This window comes from Peromyscus leucopus, chromosome 18, assembly GCF_004664715.2.
Source record: "Peromyscus leucopus breed LL Stock chromosome 18, UCI_PerLeu_2.1, whole genome shotgun sequence".
NCBI lineage: Eukaryota > Metazoa > Chordata > Mammalia > Rodentia > Cricetidae > Peromyscus > Peromyscus leucopus.
The window spans coordinates 19,227,410-19,235,416 of record NC_051078.1 but is presented as its reverse complement, the minus strand read 5'-3'; the positions used below and the strand labels follow the sequence as shown (position 1 = coordinate 19,235,416).

The following is an 8,007-nucleotide window of genomic DNA, read 5'->3' as shown; positions in this document are numbered from 1 at the left end:
ATGGTCAGAGCTCTCATTTTCTTTCCCTAGAGTTGACATGGTGCTCTTCACAATGACTGAAGACAGGTGGTGATCACAGGTCTTAGCCAAGCGCTCGCATGGCATTTCACAACATCCTCGTGAGATGAGGTGCTATTATTAGTGTCCCGAAGCACGGGACAACGATCAGCCTCAGTTAGGATGTTGAGTAACTTGCCCGAAGTCACACAGCTTGTAAATGACCGAGCTGAGATCCCGGCTTATGGCTGATGAGTCAGAAGTCTGAGCTTTTAACCCCAGCTTTATACTACTGCTTTGGGGGTGGGGGGGTCAAGCTAGGGAAACCTGATGGCTGATATAGACATGCATATTATATATAAACTGTATTATGTGTATAGATGTATGTGTGTTGAAAGGCATCTGAGAGTTTTTGTATTTCATTCACTCTGAAGCCCAGGCCAGACTCAAACTTGTGATCCTTCTGCCTCAGTTTCCCCAGTAGCTGGGATTATAGGCCGGTGGCACCAGGTCTAGGTCCATATCTCATTTTACTCTCAAACTACTGAATTTAAACATTATTTTTTTTTACTAGAAAATTCGATCTTGTCTGCAGACAGAGAGCAGACAGGTGGGTACTTGAGGGTGGGAGAGGCCTGAACGACAGAATAAAGGAATTACAACATGGCAGGTAGAAACTTTGGGGGTGATGAGTGTGCTCACTGTATGTTGATTGTCAGGATGGTTTCTCAGTGCATATCAAGGCTGTCAGATTATAAACTTGAAATATATGCCAGTTCTTTTTTTTTTTTTTAAGATTTATTTATTTATTATATGCAGTCCTCTGTCTGCATGTATGCCTGCAGGCCAGAAGAGGGCACCAGATCTCATTACAGATGGTTGTGAGCCACCATGTGGTTGCTGGGACTCGAACTCAGGACCTCTGGAAGAACAGCCAGTGCTCTTAACCACTGAGCCATCTCTCCAGCCCTATATGCAGGTTCTTTAGTGTCAGTTCTACCCATTTTTCAATAAGGCAGCATTAGGTATCAAAAGAAGCTCAAAGGCCCAAACATGCACACGGTGCACATACATGCAGGCGAACACTCACACAGGGAAAAGGAGTCTAAAAAAGAAAAAGAGAAAGTTAACAATCTTGTCCAAGATTATCTGCAGAGATGCAAGCAGATACAGCATAATAATCTGTTTTTGGTTTTTTTGTTTGTTTGCTTGTTTGTTTAGACAGTATCTCATTATGTAGCCTTGGCTGGCCTGAAACTTGCTATGTAGACCAGGCTGGCTCCGAAACGATGGCGCTCCACCTGCCTCTGACTCCTGGGTGCTAGGATTAAGGACGTGCACCATCATACCAACCACACCACAATATGCTTTTTAAGATTATTGAACAAAGCCCCTGGAGTCGGATCTCACCTGCCATCCTGTTCAGGAGGCTGAGGCAGGAGGGTGGCTGTGAATCTGACACTAGTTTAGGTTACGTGGTAAGTTCCTGGCGGGTTTGGGTTACAGAGGAACACTCTGTCTCAAAACAAAACAAACAAAAATAACAATACTTCCAGGCCAGACAGTGTGTGCCTATAATCCTTAAATTTGGAAGGTAGGGGAAGGAAGATCAGAACTTCAATCAAGGCTGTCCTCTCTCTGCTACTCAGGCAGTTTTGAGGTCAACTTAATAATATGTGGGACCCTGTCTCTAAACAACAACAACAACACACACACACACACACACACACACACACACACACACACACTTTTAAACTTAGGGTAAGAGGAACCCTTATTCACTGCTGGTGAGAGGACAGAATATACAGTCATTATAGAAATCAATTTGGAGGTTCCTCAAAACACGAAAACAGAACTGCATATGGCCCATCTGTTCTGTTCCTGGCATACCACTCAGAGAACCCCATATCTTGCCACAGACGCACTTGTATAACCATCTTGCCTGCTGCTCTGTTTACTACACTAAGGAAATGGAACCAAACTAGATGTCTTTCAACAGATGAGTGGATAATGAAAATCTGGTTTTTTTTTGTGTGTGTGTGTGTGTGTAATATTATTCAACTCTAAAGAAAAATGAAATCACGCAGTTTGCAGAAAAATCAATGGACCTAGAATATATAGTAGTAAGTGAGGTCACCCAATCTCAGAAAGAAAAATAAAAAAGACACATGTTCTCACTCAAACATGGATCTTAGCTTATAGTGTGTGTGTATAGTGTGTGTGTGTGTGTGTGTGTGTGTGTGTGTGTGTGTGTGTGTGTGTGTAGATGCCTGTAAGTTTGGATATAGTATAATATTTAAAAAAGAGACCAAGAAAGGAAAATAGCCATGAAAGATGATATAAAGTTATTGTTTTCCTCTCTCTCTCTCTCTCTCTCTCTCTCTCTCTCTCTCTCTCTCTCTCTCTCTCTCTCTCTTTGTGGTAGATAAGTACATAAAATGTAGCTGAGCTGATCATCCAAGTATAAAACCCTAAGTGAAGCTCCCGGGCTTCAGAACGTCCATTCTAACTGTATTGAAGGCCACTGAGATGTACAGAGGTTAGCCTGGCCAAATGTTTGAGTAGCTGCCTTGCTCGAGCTGGGTGGTGTTTCTATTTGTGAATTCATTACAACAAAGTGATTTTTTATTATAAAAACTTCGCAAATTTGCTTATATTCTTTGTACAGGGGCCATGCTAATCTGTTTTGTTTCACTTTTAGCAAATGCGCTGTCAAAGTCATCGCCCAACATAGCTTTTGTTTGTTTGTTTTAAAACATGGGTTTTCATTCTATGTACACGTATTTGACCTGAGTGTTTGTGCACCACGTGCTTGCCTGGTGCCCCCGGAGGCCAGAAGAGGGCATCAGACGTCCTAGATCTGGAGTTAGAGATGGTTGTGAGCTACCACGTGGATCCTCGGAATCGAGCCCAGGTCTTCTGGAAGAGCAGCCAGTGCTCTTAACCACTGAGCCATCTTTCCATCCCCTCAACATATTTTTAAAAAGGTAAATACATCTCTTCAGAATCTTATCTTTATGACACTTAATCCATCTATTGAGAATTTTTAAAAAGGAATTCTGTAATTATATGGCCAGCAGGGGGCAACTAAATACTTGGAAATGGCACCCTGTGCAAGGGTAAAAAAAAAGTTAAAATTGGGATTGTCTGTTGGCATTGTGCTGTGCGAGACAGCTGAATGCCTCTTAAAATGGTAATTAACACCTAGTCACACATTCACACTTCCAATTTGTGAAAATAATTAAGCACTCTTAAGCAGACAGATTATAAAACCACATGCTAAGGCCTGTCTGTGCTACACTGTTTGGGTTTTTGGTATTCATATGTGTCTATCTTGTTTTTAATTTTTATTATAAAAACATGGACGAGGGTTTTAAGACATGATGACTATAAGGCAAATCAGAATCATGGTGGGCTATTAAACCCATTTCCATCTACAAACACAAAAATTCTGAAAATAGAATGTCATCCAGTGTGAGACGTGCTGTCCATTTGCCCGCAGGGCTCTGATGCACCCTCAGACTGGCCACCTCTCCGAAGCCCAAATGGGAGCCTGCCAGAGCTCTCTCCCTGATAGTTACACACCGTTCAGGATAGGACATTGAGAGATGATGGGAAGACAGTGGATTGAGGCGCCCTTCCCCCATGCGCTTATCCTTCCATGGCACCTATTCACCACACTGTGGGAACTTCTTCAGCCCATTTCCAGCTCCGCCAGTGAGAAACTAGTCTGTCTGTCTGTCTATCTATCTATCTATCTATCTATCTATCTATCTATCTATCCATCCATCATCCATCCATTTATTTATTTATTTATTTATTTATTTATTTATTTATTTATGTCAATTTGCTTTTGCCTAGTCCTGTATTTGAGCATAAACTCTAAAAATGGCCTAGGAACCAAATCATGGTTTTTTTTTTTTCCCCCGGGGGGTGGGGTGGGGTGGGTGGAGGGGTGGGGGGTGAGGGGGGTGGGGGGTGGGGTGGGGTGGGGGGGTTTCGGGACAGGGTTTCTCTGTAGCTTTGGAGCCTGTCCTGGACTAGTTCTGTAGACCAGGCTGGTCTCGAGCTCACAGAGATCTGCCTCTGGAGTACTGGGATTACAGGCATGTGCCACCACCACCTGGCTCATGTTTTTATACTGTTAAGATCACTACACAGCCAGGCAGTGGTGGTGGTGCACACCTTTAATCCCAGCATTCGGGAGGCAGAGGCAAGTGGATCTCTGTGAGTTTGAGGCCAGCCTGGGCTACCAAGTGAGTTCCAGGAAAGGCGCAAAGCTACACAGAGAAACCCTGTCTTGAAAACAAACAAACAAAAAAGATCACTACATAATGCCACTCAACCTTCAAAAGCCACGGAAGGGGACACTTTCTGTAACAAAGGGCGTGTGGTTTAAGTTCAGCTTTTTGCTGTTTGACCACTGTACAATCTGCATGACATGTGACCCCCACAGCCACAACTGAAACGTAACTGCTGGCTTCTCTTCCTCCTTGTGAGACCAAGAGTTGTGCCCTTGTATCATCTGCTGTATGCCTTTGTGCCTCTGTTAGCATGCTGAAGGTACGTTAGTCCTTTACAACAAAAGATGTCAAGTTGTTTCTCTCCCGAAGTGATCACAGCCTGCAGGTGACTCTCCCATCTCAGGGAGTGGAGTCTCCTGCACTCACAGAGCCCTTTGAGCCCTCCGGCACTTGGGGGAGCCGACCTAGTCACACATTCCTTCACACGTTGAATTTGTGAAAATAACTGAAAGCACTCTTCTAAGAAAACAGATTCTAAAACCACGTTCTGAGGTCTATTTGGACTGGAGTTTGGGGGTTGGAATTTCAGTAATTCACTCTTCTAAGAGAACATTATAAAACCACATTCCAAGGTCTATTTGGACTAGAGTTTTGGGGTTGGGCTTTCAGTGTTTTATATCTTTATAATGGATTAGTTTATTTTTTAACTTCCTGTATTATAAGAAGAATATTAATAAAGATAGGCTTCTTTCGGTAGAGTATTCTAGGGCTGTCCTGCATTTCACTAGGTATTCTAAAATTAAGGAAATGGAGAGACTTCTGCTACAAGTAGTGCCTTACTTAAAATGATTCAGCTTAATGATTTTATACTCCTCACTGGTGTGAAAGGGACCTTCATCCAGTAGGAACCATACTTGACTATCATGTGGGAGGCTCTGGCCTTAGCCCTCAGCCCCACAGAAACAAAACAAACCCATGCTCCAGGTTTTGAATTTTGATTTTTTTTCCCCCTTAGTGAGATGTAGAACAGTACTGGCCTGTGTTACCAAGTGGCCATGGGGGTATGTAACAGAAACTCTCCATACCCTGCTAAGTAATAATGACCAGCAGGTTAGGTGTATTACATATGTACTTCCAACTTAAGATGTTTCCAACTTAATCTCTACCCGGAAATAACCCTACTGGATCAGAGCTGGAGAGACGGTTCCGTGGTTAACAGCACATGGTGTGTTTGGAAGAGACCCAAGTTCAGTTCCCAGCACCCACATCAGGGGGCTCACAAGTGCTTGGAAAAAATAAATCTTGAAAAAAGGGAAGTTTCTGAATAAATTTCTAGCCTTCTTCGAGGAGGCTAATTTTATGTCCTTATTAGCGCATGACACACAATGAGTTTCATTATGATAGTTCCATACATGCCCATAATGCACTTGGCTCATATTCACCCCATCACCCTCTCTTCCTCCCTCCCACCACTACTCCCACTTATCTCCTTCCTCTCTACTCAGCTTGTCCCCTTGGAACTTCCATGTCCCCACACCCCACCCCCAGCCCTAGTGGGTTCCTTTAAGCAGTGCTTACAGGAGCATTGGTGAGGGCATGTTTACAGTAGTATGGGCACCTTCCCGATGGGTATACCACAGGAGAAAATATTTCTGTCTTAGCAACCATTAACTGCCTAAAGACCCACCCGGGGTGTGTGTGTGTGTGCAGACCTTGTAAGCCCCTCTGCTTACACCATAGGCCCAGTCATGTGCAGGTCTTACCGTGGGTATTCACAATTACTGTTGTCTAAGAGCGCTACAACCACACCATTGCCCGGAAAGTTCCACAATTCCCCACCCCCACCCCTTACCCCCCATCCTTTGGCTTGTACTACATAGAGACTAATTTTTAAGCCTTTCCATAGAAACGAAACCAATAAAATGTATAAATGTAGCTGTTTAGAGATGAATATTTATTTTATGGAATTCGTACACGTGACTGTGGTGACCTGGTAGGGTTTCGGTTTGAGGCAAAGATCCTAGCAGATGCTCTTCCAGCTCAGAGAAGGCTCGTCTTTGATGTAATAAGACCTTCAGCCAACTGGAGGAGGTCCAGTCACATTATGAAGAGCACTCAGCTCTACCCAAAGTCCACTCATTTAAATGTTAATCTCTTCCAAAAGCACCATCACAGAAACATCCTGAATAATGTTTAACCAAATATCTGGGCAACATGACCCAGCCAGCTCGGTATACAAAATTAATCATCACAGTTGTCCTACTTGTTGATAAACAGTCAAAAAAAAAAAAAAAAAAAAAAAAAAATTGGAAACGATCTTCCGTGGTGAGAATATCCAAGCCTGATCTAGGTTTGATTGCAATACTAGAACAAAGGATATCCAGCAAGTGTGTGCTGACTTTTAAACTGCACGTGAATCTGGCACCGTGGCTCGCTAGGTGAATGAACATGCCTGCTGCCAAGCCTTGTACCCTGAATTTGATCCCTGGGACCTACATGGAAGGAAGAGAGAGCACATTGTCTTCTGACTTCCACATGTGCACTGTGGCGCGCGCGCGCGCGCGCACACACACACACACACACACACACACGTACGTGTGCGCGCATGCACGTGTGATATGAACTGAATTTATATGACTGAGTTAATTTCCCTGGGGGTTTCTGGGTTCTGCCAGGCTTCCGGTGTGGTGCTGGTGGAAAAAGACAAGGTAGGATGTAGGGAAAGTTCTAGTTGGATTGTGCAGCTTCCCCGACTGGCTCCCCAGCTAACCCTGTATGCAGTTTGGATGAGTTATTTGGCTTTGATGTAGCTCTCCGTTTCTTCTCCTGTACAAAGAGAACCATCCCGGCTGCTTGCGGTACATTTTGCTCTGTTAAGCGGCGTTCGCTGCTCTTCCCCGTGTGGACATGCAGTGGGGTGGCATTTTTCGGTGGCCCTGCAAGCTGATGACGTAACCTGATTGGGCAAATGCTGTAGAACTGGCTTGTATCAGTCAGGTTCGGTGTCCATACTGGCGATCCCAGCACTTAGGAGGATGGAGGCAGAAGGATCAAGAGTTCATGATGGTCCGGCTCAGCTTCTTGGGTTTTCCAGGTCATGTACTACTGTTTCATGAGATGCTGTTTCAAAAAACAAAAGCAAAAACAAATATGGCTTCCCGCCCCCCCCCCCAAAAGAAAACAACCAAGGAAAGAATTGACATGTGTCACTTTCAAGATGAGTGAAAGGCCACTATGAGTTCCCAAGGGCTTTCTTCTTGTCTTCTCTTACCTTGCCAAGTGATTCCTGTGAAGATGGCTGCGCTAGCTGGGCATGGAGGTTTATCCATTGACTCCCAGAGCATGGGAGGGAAATGTAGATGGATCTCTGTGACTTCCTGGCTAGCCTGGCTTCCATCTAGAGTTCCAAGCCAACTAGGACTACATAGTAAGACCCACCCTGTTTCAAAAAAAAAAAAAAATTTAGTAGGGGCTGGTGAGATGGCTCAGTGGATAAATGCATATGCTGGGTAAGCCTGACAACCTGGGTTCAATTCCCACGACCCAAGGAGAGGTAGAAAGAGAGAACCAAGTCCATGAAGTTGTCCTTTGGCCCTTACATGTGCCCTGTGTTACAAACACCCCCACACATATTATGCACACACACAATAATCATAAAAAATTCAATCAACCAATCAATTGAATTAAAAAATTCAGAGGGAGGCAGAGCCAGGCGGATCTCTGTGAGTTCGAGGCCAGCCTGGGCTACCAAGTGAGTCCCAGGAAA

General features: G+C 44.2%; 1 non-coding gene across 1 annotated transcript; it reads right to left on the bottom strand.

The window, feature by feature from the left end:
- Positions 1-2,620: 2,620 nt before the first annotated feature.
- Positions 2,621-2,722, bottom strand: LOC114695674. The gene has a single exon (XR_003734898.1). It is a non-coding gene; the product is annotated as a U6 spliceosomal RNA (small nuclear RNA).
- Between the last annotated feature and the right edge of the window lie 5,285 nt (positions 2,723-8,007).